The following is a 26,353-nucleotide window of genomic DNA, read 5'->3' on the forward strand; positions in this document are numbered from 1 at the left end:
CACTTTCAAAGGCCACAAATCTATGTTTTGGGACATACATGGATAGTCACATACAAATGCTCAGCTTCCCTGAAACAGAATTAATTCTTGGCAAGCCATTCAATAATACAAATCTATTTTTACTCCTTTCTTGAAACTGTTAGAAAAAACTTGTTAAATTTCCATCTCTTAATATTAATTGATTACAAAAACGAGTTCCAAATATAAGTGAATTCTATGTTTATCCAAGAATGTCTTGATATTTGGATGAAAATAAAGGATTTATTCTCCTTCCTTGTCTTGACTAAGTCAGTGCTCACTGCTCAGTGTAACAAATCTTAAGGTTAACCTCAAGAGAAGTCAATCAATACATCTTTATTATTCTGTGTATGTGAGTAAAACATCAAAGACTACTGAAAAGAGACAGCTAACATTTCATTTCTAGGACAAGAACTTGTGAAGCCTTACTGTATGGTTAATGTGTGTATCTTATATGATTTTAATCTCTTCTTATTTTTTGGTGTCTTTTGAGCTCAAAATTTGAAGTACATAAAAAATGAAATGTAAAATGAAGCAAAACAAACTTTCAGAATGTGTGTTTGACTATTACTACTTGAAAATCAAAAGAGGCATTTAGAAAGAACTTCTTTTACAGAATTTTACTATTTTATCATTATTCTTTTCTCTTAGTGTTAAAAGGATGCAATCTTCAGAAATACAGTGGCAAGTGTTACAATATAATGTCTGTGTCTCTTTTCTTCTCAGTCATTTTGAAAAGCTTCTGGTCTTCTTCCTGAAGGAGCTTTCTGCTGTTGCTCAGCTTCTTAAGAACAATCTTCAGCATTCCAGGCAGCTTACTATTTTGCCTGAATGCATCCTATGTTATTTTCCTTATTTACCTACTCCTGAGTAGCTTCTCTGGACTTTTCCCACAATTCCTTAATGGCTGTGATAGAGCCACTATCTGTGATTCATCACTTCTCTGAGCAAGTGGTGTTGCTCTATTGCTACTCTTCTTATTGTTGTACCTCTCCCCGTTTCTAACTAGATGGAAATCTTCAGCCTTCCTAAAATATTTAGCATATGACAGTAGAAATTATTTTCATCAGTTGTGTCCTACTAGGTTTTATATATATATATATTTGCCCCAGTATAGTGTTTTCACACCTCTCAAATTTTGTGCCATGAAAATATGTTGTGTTTGTTTCACAGATGGTGTAGGAGGAGATACGCAGGCTAAAATATTTCAAAAAGTCTCAGACTTTTGACCAGCATCCATTTCAGACAACGGAGGCTCACTTGCCAAATTACCCATCAGTGTCATAGTTTTCAGTCGGTGTTTGCTTCTAGGACTGATAATTCTTGATGTTTATAGTTATTGATGGAGATAGGTCACTGCTTCATTTTGGTAAATTTGTGTGGCAGAAATAAAGGGAAGGAAAAAGGGTCACACCTGCAGCCCTTCTGCAGGGAGGAACAGACTGGACAGGTGATCCAAAATTGACCAAATGAATTATTCCAGCTCATACGCCTTATACTCACATATAAAAACTCAGTATAAATCTGAGGGATAATGAAGGTCAAGGTCAGTTTGTCCATGCACAACACTGCAGTAGGACTCCATCTCCTCATCTGCCTTTGATATCAATCTGTCCATTCCTGAATAGAGTTCCTGCCTGCTGCTGAGTCCAGGGGTCCAGCTTGGGACCTTCTCAGGGCAGCTGTGCAGCCTCAGTGGTCAGTGGTGACATGAGTGCTAGCAGGGGGAAACATAGTATTGATTTTGTATGTATATTTGTATATATATTTAATTATTTTTTTTAATCATTACTATTTCATTAAAGCTATGTAGTTTAGTTTCTAGCCCATAAATCTCCCTTATTCTCTTTCCCTTTCTGGGAAGACAAAAGGGTTGATAGAGAGCTTCCGTCATTCATTTAACTGTCAGTCCAGCATTAAACCTTGACAATTTTTAAGCAAATCGATCCCTAAAACTTGATCATCAGATGAGAAGAAGCTTGTGCAAAATTTACTGCTGGTGTCAGAGGAATGGAAATGGACAAACAAAATATTAGGCCTCAAGGGGTGGTCTAGGCACCTATAAATCTAGAAAAAGAAGTAACAAAGGTGAAAAGTTTCAGACCTCGTGATTCTGAAAGACAGTGGAAAAATGACTGAACTACTGATAATCAGTAAATATATGAGGAAACTTAAATCTAATGGTATACACAAAGTGTATAGGAAGGACCTGAAATTATTACCACTGAAGAAAGAAGTTTCGGGGTTATTGTGAATAGTGCTTTAAAAACATCAGTTCAACGTTCAGTTCATTTGACAAATAGATGCCTAAGAAGTGAAGGATTATTAGAAACAGAAGAGAAAACACAGGAAACCACAGTGTAAAGCTAGTGATCTCACTTTTTAAAATATTGCATCCAGATCTATTTCTAGTTCTAGACACCAAATCACACAGCAAAAGGAAACCATCAATACTTTATGGCAGGAAGGATGATCCATGAATGCTGAATGCTGCAGTATATTGAAGGTAGGACATACGGGAGGAATTTTAGGTGAGATATGCTGGGCCATCTACTAAAGGACTTTGTACAAAACAGCTGGGATTTTTCCATGTTTTATTACCTTTTGTTTACAAATTTGCATCTAAAATTGTAACTTGTAAGACTTGCTTAATGCATGTCTTTTCTCTATTGTAGCATTAATAATTTTATTACTGTGGAAACACTGTTAATTAGGATAATTTAACAAATTAAAGCACATTGTGACTTTAGGGATCATTGTGGATATCTATGGTGGAATCACTATTGAAGAACCAGAACCTCAAGACTGGGCCTGAGGAACATCTGCAAAAATGACAGACATTTTAGGAAACAAAGAGAAGAAAATCTCCTCTTACAGATTGTCAAGATGTGAATTTGCAAGATGCAAATAAAATGGAAATGCTCATCATTTGCTTAAACTGCCATCCAGAACTACATGCAGAAGTGATACCTCAGGTGGACACTGCTCCCTCTATTGTAAGGGCGCAGATGGCAACTAAGATATCCTGCTGGAACTGATATTTTCATCTTCCAGCTGGTAGAGGGGAAAAACTTTTTGTTCGGGGGCTCCTTTGTGGAGAGGAAAATGGGTAGTCTGAATGTAGACAAGAAAAACTGTAAATCTTCACCTAACAGCAGCAATATATATGGGGAAATTCATGGCACGATGAAGAGAGAGACCATCATAAAGGCATTCTAACCCAACCAGGAAGGCAATCAAAGCTTCAGTGGAGTGCAAAACAATGTGGAGAACTGTGTGACTAATTAATACTAATTATTTAGCCAAACCATCCCTAATCATGCTGCTCTGCAAGGCTGTCCACTGGACAGAGTGAAAAAGTCCTAAGAACTACCTCAGTAAAGATTAAGGAGCCTTATTTGTGAGATACTATGGCAATAAATAAAAATCTGTTGCCCATTAATAACTTTAATGAGGTGGAGAAAACTATTGTAAAATTAAGGAATGAAAACTACAAACTCTTAAGTTCTCATGTCAAGTATATGACCAACACTGCAGAGTTATTAATTAGAGAAAAGGAGACCTTGCCCTAAATACAGACAACTAAAAAAGCTTACAAGCTTACAGAAAAGCTGGATTCTAGACATCATCCATATAGAGATTAATGTCATCATATTGGACCTTTCAACCCATCTCAAAGAACACATGCCTAGGGAAGCTGAGATGCTTCAGCATTTGTTCTCTTGACCACTTGATAAGTGAACTTTGATATGGAGCTAAATTCAGAACTACTTTGTGTATGTCCGTCTAATCAATGCGAAACAGAAACCATTAACTATGGATTATGATTGTCAGAACTGCTGAGGCTAGGAAGTCAGACACAATAATCAAGGTTACTATTACAAGGTGGCTAAGAGCCATATTCCCAGCTGCTTCTACTACACTAGGAAGAGTAGGCTTTTGCCCTTGTCTCTATTTAGTGCAAAGAGATGAGGACAGTGATTCTTGGGCTTGGGCCAATTTTATGGGTCATTAAAAATTGTTAGCATGTTTAAAATAGATAATGTTCAGAAACTGCTCAAAAGTTGGAAAACCTTAGACAAAATACTTGCACCTCACATCAGACCCAAATGAGGCTGCTAAAGGTTTTATCATGGTATGATAATAAATATGTGTCAAACTTGGCAACAGTACACCTATGATGATACCCAGGAAAATCTGACTCCCTTCAAAAAAGCAGGAAAACTGGGGGGCAAAGAAAAAGGAAGGTCTATGTTGTAAACTGATCCCAAGTGAGGTGAATGCTGTAGTAATGGTGCTGGACAGTAGAGGGCACTGCTTATTTGTTCTGAAATGAAGGGAAAAACAGTCACTCCTGGGCACTTGGTAGCTTCATGGTATACCCTGCCCCTGGGGCCATGCTGGGCTATGGCAATCTTTTCCCTGTGCAGTCCTCTAAATAACCAGAAGTTGGTGCACACTTCCATTGGGCAGGACAAATTGGTGATAAGAAAGAAATCCCCCTGTCTCCCACATAAGTACACATTGTTTCTGCAGCTCCAAGGCATGCCTACAATCGCTTGTAGTACTTGCATCAGTGTTGGAAAACAACAAACCTGTAATTTGCAGCATAGCTTTTTGAGGAATGAGTGTTGCTGCTTTTACATTGTCTTGGAGCAGAAACCAGAATGTACTGTCTGCTCACTCTTTGCAGGTGTTAAATATTGTTTCGTTCATGTTCAATTTTTTTTCTCCCCTTGTCTAAAGGAATCACTTTAGCTGTATGTTTTGCTAGCACAGACCTGGTCTGAGAAACTGTTGTAAGAACATTGATTCTTACATGCAACATAGGAAGCTAAAATGGTCAGAGCATGACATGACAGAAGTACAGTAACACCATGCATTAGGAAGATCTTACTACTTGAATGAGATCTACTGTAACTATCATGATGTGGATGGAATTTGAAGAATCTAGGGTTTAGAGCAGAGGCTGAGGAAACTAGCAATGATGCTACATTTGTAAAGATGTAAGTTTGGGAAACTCATAATATATAAGGAAAACTGCATGGTTGATAAAGCAAGCAGCACTTTTGAAGACTAGTATCTGTAATTGTCTGCAAGCAGCCTGGACTCCAGAATTGCCTGGATGGAATTACTATGCTTGGAAAGATTGCTGGAGATCATGAGAAGCACACATAGGCATCAGTTCAACTAGGCTGAAACAAAATGTTGTCAAATGTCTCTACAGAGAAAGGGAGATGTCTTTTTAGAAGGAAAAGGAGGAAAAGAGAACAGAATTTAAAAAAAAGTAGGACCTGGCCCATTGATTTAATGAATACCTTTGAAGATTCACACACCATTGCATTTCGTTTTAATGGAGGGGGAGGAGGGGGATATTTTTTAACGTAGTCACTCAAGATCTTATGTTGTTTGGTGCTGTGTTAACTATATCTGTGATGACTGAATGCTCAGATTGATTAGGAATTTTTTTTTCCACAGTAATTATTGCTATTCTGAGAGGATCATTCTGTTTGTTTCAAGAGAAAATGCATTTGAAAGAAAATATTAAAAGAAGAAGAAGCACAAGAAAGCTCTTGTTTGCACATTTCCTACACAAAAATGGAGAGCCTTCTGTGAAAGATTCAAACCAGCCACAGATAACTTTGTGACAGCGTGAAAGAACAAGGACTTAGGCAAGGATATAAATTTTCACAGAGGTGCTGAGATTTCTTATGATCTCTTCTGATGTGACTTATATTCGAAGACCAAAATGTGTAAGGCAAAAGATTTGTTTGAGTGTATGTTCCTCATTAAGTACTTCACCAGAAGACTGAAATGAGAGAGCAATTATTTCATTAACAGAATTTTAAATTTAAAGCTATTTCCTTGACATGTTTAAAACATGAGAGAATAGGTGAAGCCCTGGGAGTGATGCAATTAAAAATACTGAAAAACTGAGTATGAGGTTCACACTTCCAAATATCATATGACAAGAGAACTATGAATAGATCCATGGTGTGATGCACTCATTTTCTGTGCTGAACTCTATGAAGTCTTGTATTGCTTCCTAGTGGCCATTTGACACACGCAATTCCATGAGGTCATATAAAAACCTGCTCAGTCTCAATTCATCAAACCTCACAACTTGTAGAGCAAATCCATCTGACATTGTGACATTTGAATGTACTAAAGTCTCCATTATGATAAACTGTTTCAGAAAAAGGCCAGAAGTATCTTTTATATCTATGTGCAGATTCACAGTTTTCAGGGAGCACACTTCTGCTCTCTACTGTATGCTCCCCTCAAGCTAACTGCAAAGTGAAATCCTTCAGTATAGCTTTGAAACAACTTACAGAAGGCTAATCTGAACAGGAAACCTTAAGTACAGATTTTTCTTCATTTGACATCTTCTGAAATTTTCTGTTGAACAAATCTTTATTAGAGCTCTACTAGAGCTCAAAACAACAAATCAAGAGATGCCAAATGAATTTCTACAAAGAATGAGATGTGCAAAATATTATTAAGTTATGGATGCTTAAGCCTACAACATGAGTCCAAATGGCTCAAGTTCAACAGATGTCACAGAAGTGCATAACTTGCATAAGTTGATGTCAAGTGTGGAAATCAGAATGATATTTGTCTGTGCAAGTATGAATGCCTGAGTATTTTACCAAAAATGAGTGTTGAAGTTTCATCCTTTTTTAGTTGTGTTTTTAAAAAAAAGGAAAAATAACTCTTGTTTTATGCTTCTATCCCATTTCCCAGGTAGCTATGCCATGTTTCTTATAGGTACTTGCAAGATGTTTCGGAATATCTATTGTAAAATATTTGGGGCTTTGAGTAACCTATTCTAGTGGGAGGCATCCCTGCCCATGCAGGGGGTTGGAACTAGATGATCTTTTAGGTCTCTTCCAAACCAGAAGGTTCTATGATTCTATGATTGTTTGATTCTGTGTAAGACACGATTTGTTATCTCCAGTCTAGTGGGTTTCTGAAGATGTCAGAACAAGAAACATACTAAAATGTCTGAATAGTCATATTCAGCTCTCAAAATACTATACAGCACTGCTGAAACACAGGGTTTCACAGGAATATTTTCCTCAGTAGAGACTGAATGAAATTAAATATGCTTGTACCATAAGAAAAGCCATGCCAACAATTTGAGGCCTCCAGATGTGTCAGGTGGAAGACTGTGAAATAAAAAGCTACATATCATGTGTGTTTGGTGCCACCATCTCCTAGAAATAGATGCTGCATATTTGTAATGAGAAACAATGATCACATGCAACAGTGGTATCCTGAGAGATTGGTGTTGTGGTCATACCAAGTCCCCAGTGCAGACAGACACATTTGGCATGGAAGCAGCCAGCACTTCATCCAAATTCCATGAGGAAAAAGTCACAAAAGGTTCTGAGAGCCTCAGGCAGAGAACCAGAGCAGGTGGAAACAGCTGAGTCATAGGAAGCATCACAACAAGAGCTAACAAACTCCTGACAGCAGCAGAATTGCTGTCTGAAGATGCATCAGAAAGTGAGTAAGTATCATTGTGTGGGCAATAATTTGCTTCTTTTTAGAGAAAGAAAATACCAATTCAAAACTCTTTTAACTAACCACCCACTTCTACTGGAACAACAGTAAAATTATTTGATGCACTTAAGTTTGAGAGGTTCTGGTGGGATGCCTAGCAGTAAGGAGTCAGATGCTGATTGACTTCAGCATCTAGCCCTGCTGCTAAATTCCTAGGCTCTGATTATTACATGACAGACCTTGCTTAACACAAAACTCTGTTTTAGTATGTTTAGCAGAATACTTTTCCATGTCTATACCTTGATTAAAATTATATCACTGCATCCCTTTTATCTTTGTGATAATCTCTTACATTTTGTTCTTTGTGTAGTTTATGTGTTTGTTTTAAAAATCCATCCATTTCCCCTGCTGACAATGTCTATCCTCCAACAGAAAACTCTTTAGCTTCCCTGAAACTTCCTCTGCTCATTTAAGACCCTGTTTTTTTCTTTTGTTGTTCAGTCATGAAGAAGAAAAAACCTGCTGGTCTTTAGTGTCTGCTGATATTTCTAAAAAGATACATTCTAAATATCAAATGGGTGGTAGGTGATGAAAAAAGCTTACTATCAAAATCTGATTTTAAAAATAATTTTTCTAAGCAGGTAGAATATCAGAAATGCAGTTTTTGATGTCTTTATAAAAAGGACTGGAAATGCAGTTATGTTGAGTGAAATAATATCAGTCTTCTCTCTAGAAAATGAGTTTCATCAGTAGTGCTGGATTTATAATTTAGGCAGTAGCCACTACATTTGGAATCAATGACTACATATCTTGACTTTTGCCATTAGTCATGATAAAACAAATATATATGGATTTCTTTTTTTTTTCTTTTATATTGAACATTTTACAGGACATGAGTTCAACATATGTGTGGCTTTAGACTGCATGAACATAATCCAAGTGTAATATAGCACATATCTCTGAAGTCTCACATGTCCTTACTTTAAGTTTTTCAGTTGGCTCTTGAAAAGCCTTGCTAAAAAAGAACATTTGTGTACAGATAATCGGAAGATTAAAAATGAAGATTATTTGTTCTTACCTTACCATAGTGTAAAAATAGTTTTAAAATACAGGAAAGTATGAGGGCAGAAAAAAAAACATCGTGGGTCCTCTGTTCTGATAAAAATTAAGACCTTTTGATGTTAATAAAAAAAGACTCACAGTTGTGGAGAAGTAGGCCCTCTAGCTGACAAAAATTAATATCTGATTATAAATTTTTAGAATTCAGTTATTTTAATGGATAAACATTTTAGGTTTATTGCTGCTGTTTGAAGGCTAGAAAAGAGTATTTCTTCTTCAATCCCCATCTTTGCTTCTTTCTCTCCAAGGAAGGTGTTTTTCAGTGCTGGCTTTGCCTTTTTTAGTGAAATTTATCTATTTGTAAGCCATGAGCATTTTCTTTGCATACATTTATTGCATGGCTAATTGTTTTGCTTAGATTTCATAATGATTTTTCCAGGTCTGAATCCTCCTTCTTACTTTTCTACCGTGTTTCAGTAGTGGCTAAAGCAATTTATGAGAATATTATCTGAATATGTATGGCAAGTCAGGCAGCTGCTAAGAGTGGGACAGCCAAGAAAGCTGTACAGAAAGGAGCCATCATTTACTTTTTTTGATGGAACCTTTTGCAATTCTGTGATGGTTTCTCTACCTCTGAATGTCTGAAGAATTTAGTATTTTGTCAGGTGTCAAATGTGCCCACTTCATAGCAAGAAAAGCAGACAACTTCTTGAATAAATATACTCTGGGTGGTAGGGAATGAAAATGCAATAATTTCTCCAAAAATGTGATAGTTTAAGTAACTTTCATAAAACACCTCTGTGCAACTGTTTGTATCATTAAGCATACACACATGTTTGAGTACTTAAAACTCAGCTATCTAAGGTGATAGTTATTAAAAACATATAGCCCCACTCTTCTCAGGCATGCACATGACTTCATATGAGGAAAAGAAAATTCACATGGAAAGAAAATTCACATGGACATTTTCTATATGTGACTTTCTAGATTATCTTCTGAGGTGTCTTCTAACCTTTTCTATGACATATATACATATGCATGCATACATAAGTATGTAGTCTATAAGATATCTATTACAGTGCCTTGTCTGATGAAAATACCAATGAGGAAAAGAAAGAGCAACATCATCAGCCCAGTGTCTTTTAAAATGTTAACCTGAAGAACACTCTAAGGAAAAGAGATACCCAGCCAGGACATAAAAGGCAATTGAGACATTTTAAACGCATATCTACATCAAGGAAGGAAAGTATCCTTTTAATGGTTTTCTTCAGTATATGTTGTTTATTAAGGAATCACATGAAAAATTAAATTAAAACCCCAGACTTTTTGTATTTATAGAGAAACAACAGCAGATTTGGACAAGGTAAGGCCTAGAAAGAGAATAGCCAAAACTGAAATTAACTGACCTATCTTTTTGATTGCTGGCGCTAAGAGATATATAGTGGAATTACTTTAGATTGTAAATATATTTTTCAATTCAGAATATATTTAAAATGCAGCTTAATACTAAAAAATGGATTCACCTTCCTATTTAATCAATCCTTCCAAAATAAAGAAATATTAGAAATATTTTTTTGGATTTCAGCAATGTGTAACCTTGAACTTTTGGCTTAAGAGCATCCTATACAGTTCAGATCAAAGTTCTGCAATTCATTCTGTGAACCTTTTCCTTCTCTTATTTTTAACTGATCAGAAAATTTTTCATCAATTTCTTGAGAAATGCTCTTGCTGGATCTCCTGTTTCTGCTATGGAGAGTACAGCATTATTGCAAGAAAATTTTAAAGGAAGCATTTTGGCTTGACAAAAGGATGATTGTTCTGAGGTTTCCTTATTGAAACTTGTTACTTACACAATATTTCTCCTACAAAGAATAAACACACCGTAATTAAAAAAAAAAAAAAAAAAAAAAAAAAAAAGTGATTAATTTACTATAACCTAAGACTGGCTCTTATACAAAAGTTCCTGTATATAATTCTGCACCCCTTACAAGTGTAATGCCTCATTACCTGAGTCAGTCCCTGGGTGAAGACCACCTGAATGATGCTAGATGCAGGAAATACAGAGGTGGAAAGAGGGGAAATATTTAGTAATATAAATCACAACTAAGGCCATCTGTCCTGCAATTGTCAAGGCAGTAGACCGCCTCAGGCTCCTCCTGGGCTCTTCATCACTACCAGCTACCTGAATAGTAACAGCTGCTGCACTTTCTTTCATCTGTGGATAGTGAGGAGGCAGTATTCCAGCTTGTCAGATGCTGGCGTGCCCACAGTGAGCCATATATTTTTTATCTTTTGAGTCAGAGTATTACAGCAACACATTTCACACGGGAGTACATTGCTATATATAGAAAATTTTCCAATGTTATAACATTTAAATACAGTAGATGAACTTCAACAAGCCACTTTCTTTCTTTGATTAAATGCTGACTGTTCCTTTGTTATCAAATCACATTTAAGGTCTTAGTTCTTGGTCTTCAAAGGCCTGAAAAGAGTGGATAAATTTAGCAATATAGCCATTATAATAATAATCAGGCTGGAAGGTTACATGAAAAGAACATTTAATCCATCCTTCATGCCAGAAGGCATAATCAACAAGGCCAGTATCACCTCAGTTATATATTGGCCAAAGCTATTTTTAAATATCTCCAAAGGAGAAGTTTCTCAGACTCCCCAGACAATCTGTTCCAATGCTGCTTTAACTTTGATCACTATAAAAAAAAATTTGTGTTAGTAACCTAAATCTTCCCTGTTGCAATTGAAACCTATTATTTCCTGACCTATCCAACCTGAACATGGAAACCAGATTTTTCCTTTCCTCCCTGCAGCAGCCTTTTGAATAGTTGAAGATTTTCATGCCTTTCTAACTTAAATATCTTCCTTAAGTTAAACAACCTTGACTCATCTAATCAAATAAAAACCAAAAATCAGACAGTTAACTTTGCAGATTAATTCTGCTTGGATATTAGTAAACTAATACTTTCAAAAAGGCATATGAAAAGATGTTATGAAAGTAGAGATACAAGGTAATAAGAACATGAACAATCATAGGAAGACATTAGACAAAGCATACTGGAAGATGCTACAAAATAAATACCACCTGGATCTGAAGTGCTCGATGAGAGGGCATAGTCAGAGAAGATGTAAATTCCATGATCTTGAGATAGGCCTTAGCCACAGTCATTCATACTCCTTCACAGTGAAAGAGGAATAATAGTGGACAATCTGGTGTAACAATAATAAATGACTATGAATCTGATTTAGCAATACCGAGTTTCAGGTGATGTGTGGGTATCCATAGAAAATATTAGAGAGAGAGTTGTGACAGTCACTTAGACCTGGGCTAAGAGATCTGACACCAGATTCTGAAATCTACAAACATGGTCACCAATTACATTCACTAGGTATTTTTTGCACATTCTGTCACTGGAGCTAAAAGAGGGATATAGGTATGTTCCTAAAAAAACCCCAGATATAGCCCAATTGTTATGGAGACTTATAAAAAGTACATGACTATCTTTGTCCCGAGAACTTTGTGGACTCAGTCTTCCTTCCCTTCCTTAGAAGTTATCTTGAGAAGTTAATGTTTACTGTGAGTTTCAGGTTTCAGTTTTACCAGGAAAAAATGATTATTAATAATAATTAATAATTAATAATAATTAAAAGTAGGATAGTCTATCTTTATTAATGATCTGACAGGTCAGAGATAATTATTATTTCTTTTCAGGAAGACTAACCAATGTCCAAAAAAAATCCACCCTTCCCCTTTAATAAGCTCTTTATATATATATTATATATATATATATATATATATATGTAGCTAGTTATCCTAAGTATCTTTAAGATAGTCGATATGACTCAGAATGACTCAATATGATCCAGAAATGTACACTTGTACACTTGCAGTCCAGAAAGCCAAATGGGCTGCATAAGAAGAAACATGGTCAAGGGAGGTGATTCTCCCCCTTTACTCTATTCTTGTGAGACCCCACCTGGAGTCCTGTGTCCACTTCTGAAGTCCCCAACACAAGAAGGACACGGAGCTGATGGAGTGAGTCCAGAGGAGGGCCATAAAAGTGATCAGAGGGCTGGAGCATCTCTTCTATGCAGACAGGCTGAGAAAATTGTGGTTGTTCAGCCTGGACCAGAGAAGGCTTTGGAGAGATTTTATAGTGGCCTTCCAATATCTGAAGGGGGCTTACAGAAAAGCTGGAGAGGGAGTTTTTACAAGGTTGTGTAGGACAAGGGTTAGTGTTTTCAAGATGGAAGAGGGTAGATTTATGTTAGACATTAGAAAGAAATTATTTAGTGTGAGGGTTGTGAGATCCTGGAAAAGGTTGCCCAAGGAAGTTGTATATGCCCCCCTCCTTGGAAGAGTTCAAAGCCAGACTGAATGGGACTTGGAGCAACATTGTGCAATGGAAGGTGTCCCTGCCCATGGCAGGTGGGGTGGAATTAGATGATCTTTGGGGTCTCTTCCAGTCGAAACCATTCCATACAGTTTAGATCCCATTGGTGTGTATGAACAGTTAGGATTACTTTCACATGTACATTAAATTTGTATTTACCAGCATTGATATTTTCTGCCATTTTAACCCTCAGTTGCTCAGTATCGTGACATTGTCCTGTAGTATTGTCACCTAATTATTCTCTCTCTCAGATCATTTATGAATGTTATAAAATAGAGGTCCCAGGACTCCAGTGGTAGCTTTTTCCAGCTTTTTCCACTTTTTAACTCATTGCTTTATGTCTATTAAGTATTAGTGTATGAAAGGTTAGTTTTATTATAGATCTTTACTGAAGAATCTTGTTAAATAATTCCTAAAAAGCCATTGTCAGATTCTTAATTTCAACTCGGTCACAGACTCTTTGAATAAACTCCAAAAATATGTCTTACAAGAGTCAAATTGTGTCTCTCACTTTATGTTCACAGCTATCCATAGACTTATCAAATTTATTTTTTGTTAGTTTCTACTATTTTCCAATATGGAAATTTGGCTTTCTAGTCTGAAGTTCTACAGTTCAGTCTGAGTACCTTCCTATGAATCAAAACTTTATTTACCCATGTTACAAAGGATATTTTATGTTTTAACTGAATCACCTAATGCAGTGAATCTTTTTCATATCTTAGTCCTTTTTTAACTCCTAGGTGAGTACCATCTGGTCCTTTCAATTTGCTACAACTTGTGTTATTGATTTGTTCTTCTTAAAAATGTAAGAATGACTGCACTGCTTCAGACCAAAGGTCTATCTACCTCAGTATAATTCTTGGCCAGCAACAGATGTCTGGGAAAGATTATAAGAAGGAAAGGTGTTATGATAGTTCCCCTAAATTCTCCCCTTGAGCCTTCAATCATTTGTAGCTCAGAGACTGCTGAAACTCAAATAGTTTGTTAATTTTGAAACTGTTAATGAATTTTTCTTCTGCAAATGCCATACTAGTTGAAGAGAAGGCTGGACTGACTTCATATCTGCAAGATCCCATGGCAAAGGACACCATACAGTAAGTGTATACTGTGTGAACCAGATCTTTTTGTTTCATGTTTTACTTGCAGGGAAGTTTTTTCCTTTTCAGTATCTTCACTAAGTTACATATACAGATTAAGTATCACAGATTTCTCTCTTATCCATCTTTGATTATCGTTTTTTACAAGCTGCTGCATTGTACCTTTTTAGTTGTTCCTTGCATGGAATTCTTTTCCATATACTTACCCAACTGTCTGTTTCTGAACTTTTTATTGGGCTGTTTTTGTGGTCTACCCACAAATACCATAACTTTCACATACACCTCCTATTTTCCTTTTAATATACTATCCCATTAGATAATTTCCTTGCTTGAAATTAAGTCCCACGATGCCTCACCTCTGCTCCCACCAGTGGAGGAATGTGTGATTACAGACTGTCAGCAGAGTTGTTCTTTGATAGTCAAATTTTGAATGGTACCCTGGTCACTGCTGGGACTAAGACAGGCACTAGCTGTCCTCTCTTGGATTTGCTAAGTAGCTACTCCAAAGAGGTGCTTTCAGTATCTCTGGATGAGGTTCTCGAGCACAACCTCTGTCATGCCTTGACCTGATATTTCATCAGCCTGTCTATGACTGGAATCTCCTATCATTCTTGAGTTTTCTTCTGCTGCAATCCTTCTGATTTGTCTTTCTGTGTCCACAGTCACTGTGACCATCATGAGAGGAAAAGGGAGAGGAAAAGGGAAATAATTGACATAACCTTAGTATTGCCCACTTTCTAATTATTCAGTCATAGAGTCTGAACACTACTGTTTGATAGTTAACTTTGTCATTTGGCCCTGTTTACACTACCATGCCCCGGTATGACCAAAGGATTGAATAACTTGAACCTTGTAATTATTCCCTTATTACTTATTTGTCTTACTTCATGTGTGTAATAGGGCTCTGAAGGCAACATCTTAGTTTAAAACCAGGAAATTTAGTAGGATGGGCTTGCTTTTGGGAATTGTCTGTGCATTTGACCCCCATGAAGTGACTTGGTGGAGCTCTGTTAAACTGGATAGAGAACTAGTTTGGCTGCAGCCATTGTAAATGTCATACAAGATGGGCATTATTCTTCAGGGGATACATTTTTCATCTGTTCTTCTCTACCTTTTTCAATGCATTTTCTTGATGTCTTTGATTTGACAACTACCTGGGTATCAAATAGCACTGACCAGGAACTGTTTCCCCAAAACAGACTGTGCTGAGAAAAGTTAAATGTTCAGTCAATGCCTCTCCTATTTAATTTACTGAAATTTCTGGAAAAACACATCTCAAAGAGGAAACAAATCTTTTCTGTCTATCTCTGCAAAATACTGGCTTCCTTCAGTTGCTTTTTACAGCCAGTCTCTATCCTTTCTTCCTCCAGCAGCAATCAGGATTTTGTTGACCATTCATTTGGTCAAGCTGAGAAAGAAGGAGAGGAGAAACTTTGGTCAACAGCACATCCAAAGGTTGGGGGTAGTCCATAGTACTCCATAAGACCTCTTATGGAATATTATGCAAATCCCATGCCTACAAACACAAATAGAAATGAGACTAGTTTATTTTTAGATTAGTAAAATTCTTACTCAGCAGCCATAAGAAAACAAAACACTCGTGGATCGCTTCTCTTTTGAATAATCAAAAACTGAATGAGAAAAAATATTAAAGATTCGGAAAGTAACAGAGCAAGCAGTGCATGAAAACTGGTGTGAAAAATCTAATTTAAGTAATATAGACAAAAAGAATGAAGAGAAATACCAACTACTGAATTGTTTAATGAAGATGGATTGTTTGGTGCTCTTAATTTAGTCTCATAATGTGCGAACAAGAAGACACTCAATTACTCTGAATGTTAGCAAATTTAAAAGTGATAAAAGGAAATAATTCTTTATGCTGTGAACAGTAAATCTTTGGAATGCAGGGGCTCTAGCATTTAGCTACCTGAGCAATTTAGATTGATTTGAACCATACCTTATTAAATGAGAATAAGCATAGCTTTGTTTGCTGTTTTGAAATAGGGGAACTATTTGAAACATCATCCTTTTGGGATTTGCAATTTGATTTCAAGGACATGTTCTGTGTAGGGTAACAGTTTTTCATGGACTGACATGTTGGACTTTTACAAAAGTTCTGGCAGATTTTGGTCATATATGATCTCTAAAAGAGCATCTATGATACACTGCTTATGTTCTCACCTACAATGGTAGATTCAATCTCTTATGCTAGCCAGAGTATTGGAGCCAGCATATCTCTCTTGTGAGGATGGCAATAAAATCCCTTGGGCAACTGTGCTGACTACTTAAGCTAAGTCTTAGGTAAACACTATCATTTGTTTAAGGCACACAGTATTAATCTTCTTGTCATATTGGCATTATTCGTGACGACTGCACTCCTCATATTGAGGAATTATAACTCAACTCTTGTTCACTGGACAGTGAGTTTATCTGAATGGTGGACCTATCTATGGGAAATATGCTTGGTAGAACAAAGCACTGGTTTTGTTTAGTATCTTCATCAGTGGTGTGAATGAGGGGGATTGAGGGCACCCTCACTAAGTTTGTGGATGATACTAAGTTGGGCAGAAGTATTGACCTGCCTGAGGGAAGGAAGGCTTTACAGTGGGACCTGGACAGGCTGGTTTGATGGGCTGAGGCCAACTGGAAGAGATTGTAGCAAGGCCAAATATCTGGTCCTTCACTTGGGTCACAACAATCTTGTGCAACACTGCAGACTTGGGGAAGAAGAGAAGCTGCCCAGCAGCAAAGGAACTGAGTGTCCGTTCTGTGGCAATATCCAGATCTGGCATGGCTACCTCCCCGTAGACTGTGCCTCCATTATCTCTGCACCTCAGAAGTAGATATAAAGAATGCATATAGGGCAAAGAAAAACTAAAATGATCAAGTTGATGGAGTAGCTACTTCATAAGGACTGGTCAGCATTCTTTCTTGAGAGAAAACTAAGGGAAGTGTATGACCAGGGGTTAACACTTGACTTAAAATAAAATGAGATGGCTTCAGATTTTAAATATTCTCTTTGGTTATGGGAAAGCTGGTGAAAGAGATAGACACTGTTACAGCTATGCACTTTTACATGATTGTGGTGGTGATGGTTCTGTGACGGGTGATAGAGGATTTTGATATTAAGGAATCTGTTGGCTGAGGTTGCCTGCAGAATGTGGTTAGCTGACTGGGAACTATAAACACTAAATAAAGGTTTCGTATGCTCTTAATTTTTCTTTGCTCTGTAAGGAAATAGTGTTTGAATGTCCTGCAATCTTAATGACAGAAGTGGTGGGAATGGATCTTCAGCTCATCTATGGAGGTAGGCTCAACGATCCCATAGTATTCCCACTGTAGCAAGGAAATTTTAGTGTTCACCTCCTCCACAGTTTGCTTCATAGCATTTATCCAACTCTGATTCTGTGGTCACCATTTCATGGCAGTTCCCTAAGGAGTTCCTTTAGCACTTCTTTTTAACCTGCAGAGTCACAGATATCTCCATTAGCATCACTGGACAATTTTTTGCTCTGTTTGCCCTTTCTGCTACCTACCACTTTTCACTGCTGGGGCCAGCACTCAAGTTGTTGCTACAAATTAATATTTCTTTTTCCTGAGCTGCACACTTTTGCATGCATTGACATAATTAACATACACAGATCATAATTAGCATGCTGGAGTGACCTCTTGGGCTGATATCTTCTCAGCTTTGAGCAAATGGGAAATATTCACAGCCATTTTTGCAAATCCTGCCACACATTGGATGCTGGCACTCCTGTGTGCACCCTGAGGTGCCCAGCACTTTCAGTGCCCTGTGCTCAGGGTATTAATTGGGCAGCCAATAGCATAACAGCCAATCAAACAGCTTAGGTAACAAAAGCAGCATTGTGTATTTACTCTGATTATCTTACTTTTGCCTAATGAAGCTGCTTTAAGGTTTCTCTCCTGGCATGCATCCAAAATGCTTTTATCTGCCTGCATGCAGTGGGCTGTCAAGCTGAGAGTAAAAGCCCCCTTTGTGTGCACAGTCTGCCTTTTTTTTTTTTTTTTTTTTTTTTTTTAAGAGGAGGAGCTGCAGAGAAAATGGTGGATAGCATCATGGGTGCCTTGACTTTCATATGATGCAGGAGGTGGGTAAGGGTGTCTTTTTCATAACACTCCTGATTTTATTATTTTTTTTTTTAAACTTTAGTCCCAATGCATGGAATGTATCTTGAGAGTGCACACAGTTTTGTCACCACGTGGCTCCTCTGTTTTCCTTAACTCCATGCCTCTCAAACAGAATACAGGAGTATTAATGCAATTTTACAGAAGAAATTTCTGAAAGTAGAAGGAGAAATATAATCAAGAAATTAATGTGAGGCAGACTTCAAATTTTACAGTTCCCTAATTACCAGTACAATATCCAGTGTAAGTATACGATTATGTAAAAAAAAATGAGAAGAACTGGAGAGAAGATGTAAGCAGCATAAGACCAACCATATATCTGTGTTATCAGGAATATTCATTAGTTATCTAATTATTTCTCAACTTTTAATCTCAACTAAAGCCTGCTCTTGATTCGCTGCAAATATTTTCTACAATTCTAGAGTGATTTAAAACACATTAAACAAAACTCTTTTCTAAAAGTTTGCACATATTTCTTGAATGAATGAGAATATTATATACTTGGATTTTTTTCAATTAATTTATAACTGAAAAGATAAATTTACACTTTTGCTTGTACAGAATCCTATTTTTCTTGTAAGAAATATCTTGCATGTCCAAGTGATAAAAACTACAGTAATTACAGGCCATGCAAATAAAATCATGCTGGAATGATTCCATTCTGGCTTCCACCAGGTATGCCATTTTCACTGCCATATGCCACAGTTCTTCAGAAGACCTCAGATTAGATTTGCAAAAACGTTGTCTTTTCATTGTTTTTTTTCTTCTGTTTAACTCAAAATTTATTAACCAAGGCTGCCTGGTTTCGTAGTTTCCATAGAAATACAGTCTTTTTAGGGGAAAAAGTAAACCTTCTTGTGGGTATTTAAAGAGAAACTTCTACTATAAAGTCATCCTGATAGTAACTAGACCTTGTCTCATTTACCACTGCTTCTAATTAATAAACAAGTAACTTTTCCCATGTGTTAAGCCCATCACTGATTTCAAGATGTTCAGCATCACTGATTTCAAGATTTCAGCAATTCCATTTTATTCTTTTTTAGAACCTAACTTTCCCACTAAGCTGAAATTCATTGAATTTGTTTAAGATTGGTTCCTAAATAGGTATCAGAGTGCTGCCTCGGTGCCTTGGCTCATTGTCAGCCAGGACAGGGCCATCTGCAGCTGTGCTGGGGCTGAGCCCTCTCTGAGCCCTGGCAGCCAGATCTTGGGAGGATTTTGCTAACAGCCCTACCACCAAAGTCCTTAAAAGAAATGAACTGAAGTAGTGAAAATGCAGGGTCTTAAAAGAATAGAGATCAAATTGGTCAAAGGTGGTAGTGACTTGCTTTCTGCTTTTTCATACTTAGGATGGTTCTGGTTTTTTGTTTTTTTGTTTGTTTTTTTTAAATCATAACACCTGAATTTACAGGTGAATCATTTAGGAAGAACCCAGGGACAGAGTAAATGAAGTATGAGACGTGATTCAGGGAGCAGTATGGTGCTAGGTTATGTCTGTCAGACACCTCATAAGAGAACTACTTGTTTTTCCTGCAACACAGGACAGTAAAATGTATTTGGGAACCTGTAGGAGGAGAAAGAGAACACAGCATTCATAACTGTTCTTATGCTGCAGTCACTGTTTATTCTATTTATTCAGCTTGCCTGTGAGGGTGGCTGAGGGGAAAAGGAAGGAAGTGAGGTGCCAGTTGTTGCACTGGAAATCTAGTTCCACCCAACCATCTCTTTGGAGAGTTCCAATCAATGCCAAGCCATAACCATACAAAATAATTTTACACAACCTTCTCGGCTCACAAAATCCCATTTTTTTCCTACCTAGTCCTTTGGATTTAATTTCCTTTGTGCTGATGTGTATTCTCCTCTAAGTTCTTAAATAAGAAGTTTTTATGTGTCTACCTTGGTAGTACTTATTACTACTACAGCACCAATGCAACAATGTAATTATTATTTTATTATTAGAGTGACAATATTTTCTCTCATGCTATAATTTGATACTAACCATTCAAAACCAGGCTACCGAAGAATCTATTTTCTCTAACACTGAGGTATTATTTCCATGAATATGCAGAGCAGTTTCCATGTTTACTACAATAATTACTTACCTAACCTTCCAAAAGCTGCAATTTGAAGAACCACACTATCATACAGTATTAGATCAGCTTGCTGGGTTTTTTTATAAAAAATATGAGTACTCTTCCTTTGAGTATTCAGTGCAAAGTAATTGTAATTATCTTGTGGTTTTAAGAAAGGTTCAGCAGCCATAAACAATGTATTTCAGTTTATGAAAGACATACCATATATGTCAATTTTTGTGTTTAGAGTGTGCCTATTCCAAGATACCAAAGGAGCTGAAGTAGGTTCATAATGGATGTCGTTGTTTGCTTTAGGTAAAACAAATACTTTTTTTTGATCCTGTGTGCATGAACAGAAAATACTGTGTGACAAATCCATAGATAAAAGACATATGCAGCTGTTTCTCAGTATCTCAAGCATGGTGCAGTGCAAATAACTAATCAATTTTCTTTTAGGTCAGTAACAAGTCATGTATTAATGAGTAAAACCTGTTTCACAGTTACGTGCCATATGAAAATTTATCCTCTGGAAACATAACATGGTTGCTGGACAACACACAACCTTTCTGTAGCAGACAGTGTTCTATTTCCAGTGTCATGTTAAGCTATTGATAACCAGCCCAAACACTCAAATATCTTAGGTCATTAAATCAACAAAACCTTTTACAGAATCTGTTACTTTATCCATTATAATGTGAAATCAGGAGGTTTCCTTGTACTTCTGTACAAAAGAGGAAAGGAACAACAGAAAACCAAACCAAACTCCACCAGATTATGAGAAGCCTATAATTTAGTTTGTATTTCTGCATACCTGTTACTAAAAAGTAAGTCCTAAGTGTTGCATCAGAATGGAACGTTCCCTACAGTGAAACTGAGATATAATACTGTTCAGTATATTAAAAAATCTAATCAGAAAACTTGCTTTTTTTTTTTTTTTTTAATCATTGTCAGTATCACAGTATCCCCAAATATGTGCTAAGTAGTAATTTTTTGTTAAGAGCTGATTGCATTATGAAATTATTTTTGAAGGTTGTACCTGCCCTGCATGGATCTTTAAAAAGTAGGAAAGCTTTTTTATTGTTGTCTACATAAAAATGATAATGCATTTTTCCTCCTGTGAAGAGTCAACATATATATTCTTAATCACAATAAATCCTCATCTCTGTATATGTGTGGGTATGTGGGTGTGAGCTGAGGTCTTGGACTTGCTAGAGAAAAATGTGAAAGGTATTTGGGACTATCTATGTCTGTGTTATGTCTAGAGCAGCAAGTACTGTGGACTCAAAGAAGCAAGATCTGTAGTATGAAACACATGATGTTCATGCCCACACAGCACATATTTTAATGGGAAAATAAGCTCTAGGCTGTCCTGTAGACTGGCGCTCATTTGCAGCTGGAGTGTACTGGTGTACTCCTGGCTTAGTTTCACCTACAAGGGTTTCTGTTCATGTGCTCCGTGGTAGCTCCATGATGCAAACCAAAGTACAATAAATAGGTAAAATTGTCAATTAAAAATGCTCTCCTGATAAAAATTCAAATGCATATGTAGGTATGTGTTCTGTGTCCCAAAAGATATAAGCAAATCATAATATCAAGAAAGGGAAACGGCACTGAAAAGGCAAGAGTCTGACCAAAGAAATGACAGGTCTAGAGAAAAAGTATGCCTATTCCACATACAGTAGGTAAAAAAAGTGGGGAAAAAAAAATGCTGAAACCTGACCAGAAATTACAAGTGGTAGAAAAAAATGACATAAACTGACATCTGTAAATACTAGACTTGAGGGAAATTAGTTTCTTCTTCACAATATTAAGGAACAAATTAAATTAAATAACAACATTCACTGGTTTCCAGCTAGAGAAAGTCTGTCAACCAAAACACTGAAACAGCACAAATATACACCAAAGAAATATCTATAGGGGCAAAATGTAACGTGGATGTAGCATGCTTCATTACAAAAACATCTAAGAGAAATATTTTAACACAGCCTATATACAAGCTTGTACAAGTAGAATGACTGGAGGATTTGAAAGAATACGTAGTGTGCAGAAATGTCTGCTGCTGAAGCACTGGATTTACAAACTGAAATTCTCATGAGTTGCATCATACAAGAGCCTCTTTTCTTCTTCCCACATACTTTTCACTGCAGTTACATCTGTAGCAGCATGATATACGATGGAAAGAATAATAAAAGAAGCAGGGAGTAAAGCAACTCTGCACAGATGTCTTCTCACTGCCTCTTCCCCTGATTACTCCTACCAGTTTTGCTTAGATATTAGAATACATACGAATTAATTGGTGAGAATCTCTGCCATCTAATGAAGAAAACTGACTCCCCAAAGGAAGACCCTATTTCTTGCTATTTGAGTGAGAATTTCCCTTATAGAAAACATTTGGTACCATGTAAACATACTGCAATAAATAATGTCGCTAATGTAGTCCACTTTGTATTTCTTGGGCAATGTATTTACTGTAATTCACTTGAACACACATAAATCTGTACTAATAGTTTTTTACTAGGTGCTATGCTTGACTCAGTAGGTGTTAACTTTGATTTAGTAGATTAAATATCTGATTCAGCAGGTAATTCACATGTTCCAACAGACTGTATAGCTGACTCAACCTGTGAAGTATCTGGGAGTATTTCTTCCTTCCAAAGGTTGGTTTATCCATTGTAGAATTAATTTTGTCCTGTTCTCCATATGGCACGTTAATTTAAGTGCAAGTTAAATATTTTACCAGGAATCTATATTATAAAGTGTTCGATTAAATATATTTATTTATACAGCCCTTCTTAATTTCAAGCATAAGAACCTTCATTTGTGAAAAGTTTTGTTTCTCAATATTGTAATCCCATTAATATTAGGGGTTTTTTTCAGTTAAACTAGTATATCAGAAAAGCAAAAAAAAATAATATTTTTTGAGATATATCATACTGAAAGGATGACAAAAAGGAGAACAGGAGAAAGGATCTAGTTTCAGAGTATGATGGCTCACCTTTGGCAAATGGAGATCTTTATTTTTCTTGGTTTTGATTCTTTTACAATTTGCATGTTACAAAGCAGAAAATAATTTAAAAGAAACCTTGAAAATAAAGCAGATACGGAAGATTTGGCATGGAAAAATATGCAGAAGAAACGGTACAGGGAGAAATTAAAAAGTAACATGGTTGCCACTCTTTGAATAGCTGGGGACAGGCTGTGAAGAGCACTTCACAACATATTTCTGAATTAAATGTTTTAGTAATAGTTGAATTCGTAGCAACATGGGAAATACAAATTAATACGGAGGAGAACCATCGTATTTCATACAGGCTTTTGTAACAGCTAACGAGAAGCAGATCTTTTAGGAGGTGCCCACAAAAATCCAAGGAAAAGTCATTGCACTGCCTGTCATACTACCATCTAGTGGTTCCTAGTAAGATTACCACTATACTCAAAAGTAAATGAAATCTTGGCTGGTGGAATGGGTTTATTATGAGTATTTTCTTCACTTTTACCATTAGATTTATCCGGATTTTTATCATTAAACTTATGTAGTCAGGTAAGGAGTAGTTGATACATATGATCCTAAATAGGCAGACCAAACCTTATCGTAGATACATACCTGGTTTCAACACTCACCAAGTGTTCAGTCTTCTGTACCTGTTCTTTCTTTTGCACATTAGACTGCTGATGGCAAGACCTACATCTGTAATGAAAATCATAGGCCTTTATTTTGTTTTATTTCTTTCACTGAAAGCTATGCAATTTTGGATCCCATGGTAGGAAATATTAACTTGTTCAGGTGGACTTGATTTGCTTCTCGCTTAAAATCAGAATTGCAGTCCCTCACTATAGGTGGATGATCTTGATATTGCATTATTTTTGCTTTATTTTATTTTTTGTTGAATGCATAATGTTTTCTATCCATGGCTGAAAGTTGGATAGTTCTGGAAAATACCAAGGAGTTATACAGTAGTAAATAAGGCAAGGGAAGAATCACTGTTGAACTAATATAAATGTGTTATAAATTTTTAGCCTCCCAAAATTATCTTAGTTTATTGTACTTTTGCTTTTTGTAGTCATTGTGCTGAGTTCTGGTTATACTAACTGTATTTACATCTGTATGGACTCATAGGATAAATATGTGACTTTTGCATCTCTACCATAAATTTTTGTAAGATGTGAAAACTACAGTAGGTGATTTCTTTTACTTCAACATGATTTTGGATGTTTCTTGCAGTATATTTTAGAAATAACAGTGCTAAAAAATTATGAATATGATAGTGATGCACTATACTGCTAATGTATGCCAGAATGGGCTAAATTTTGCCTTTGTAATGCATGACTTCTTAATGTATGACTGAAGGTACTAAGAGGTAAAGAAAACATGAATATCAATCTGCTTCTGTACTCAAAATGACCCCTGGTTTTATTAGTAATGGAATCTAAGTGACATCATCTTTTGACAGTCATGATCTTTAACCCAGTTTGATCTAAACCAGACTCCTTTGGAATGATATCATTAAGGTAAATCCCTGAAAGGAGAGCAAACCATTTTAGTATAAACCATTTAAGGGTATTAAGTTACTGGGAATGATTTCACTGATTTTTTTTTCTTATAAAGGACAAACAGTATCAAGATTGCAGGTTAATATCAAGACAGAAGTGAACTTTCCATTTTTTTGCAGTTTAATTAGGTTTAGGCTTCTTAAATACATTATTAGTCTTCACATTTTTTTAAATATGGTTCAAAAGTCATAGTTGATTATTTCTTAAGTGAACCTTAGAGCACAAACTATACCTTATTCTATTCAATAACATTTCACTGGACTAAATAAAAAAACTAAAATAAAAAAAACCAAACCATATTAATTATTTTATTCAAAGAATCTTAACCTTTCCACTCTATCCACTCACAACCCATTCCATCTGTCCTATGAATTCTTAGGTCTTTTCAAGAACTAACCATTCTGGTATTATTCTCCTTTTCTATCAGATAGTGTCTGGGAGTTTTAATGACTTAACCAAGGTCATTTATGTATGATGATCCTCTTTGATTACTTAAAAAAATCAACTACTGATACTACATGAAGAATAATGAAGTTTTGATTTGACACCACAAAGATTGTTCCATATTGCCTAATCTACCCACTTAGGGAAAGAGAGTTGTGAGTAAATGATGTTTGATTTGCCTTTGCACCTGATGCAGTTGTTTGTACGTGAGTGTTTCCATTTTAAAAAGCCTGTAAATTACTGAATGGAAATGACTAAAATTTTCCCAATAACAAAAATGCTCAAATATATGTTGAAGAGTTTTGCTGTTACCAAGATGAACATTATCTTTTAGTCAATTAATTAATTTTCTCAAAGTTCTCTCTGAAAGTAACTTGTTATAACCCAGACAGTATTATAATGGTATTAACTTGAACTGAATCTTGATATTTTTGGTAGCATTACTTCTGTTTTCATCTTTCAGCCAGGTGTTCCCAACAGTTTTGACTGTAAGATAACCCAATAGCTGGTGATTGATGTAGCCATCGTGAAGGATAAACAATTCCTGAAACAGAACTCAAAGTTCAAATATGGATACTAACAGTAATTGCTTTTAACAAGTGCAAGGTAGAAGTGAGAGGAAGCCTGGTATTGAATTTTGTGTTGCCAAAGAGAAACTGACCAGTGATAACAGAAGCGTCAGAAACACAGAGTGCAGAGAGCTAGCACTTTGCACAGGAAGTATCATGAAACAGCCCATGTCATCCCAGTAGTAATTGGGCCTTTGATGTTTCAAATGTGAGTAGAGATGAACATTCATCTTTAAAGTGTGCTGAGTCTCAGGGATTGCTTTTGGTTAAAGTAGGAATGTGCAGTTATTTGAAACCTGACCCTGAGGTCTCTCCAAAGTTTGGCTTAGGTTGTGCTAGAACTGACCTTGTAAATTTAGACAGCTGCTAGACTACTGCTAGGAGCAAATTATTACAGCAATTGTGATTTTCATGACTAGCATAAAAGCAAAGGGCATCTATTTAAGACCTGTGGGGTCAACTTTCACATTTACTACATTGCA

Source organism: Calypte anna, chromosome 2, assembly GCF_003957555.1.
Source record: "Calypte anna isolate BGI_N300 chromosome 2, bCalAnn1_v1.p, whole genome shotgun sequence".
In the NCBI taxonomy this organism is placed as follows: domain Eukaryota; kingdom Metazoa; phylum Chordata; class Aves; order Apodiformes; family Trochilidae; genus Calypte; species Calypte anna.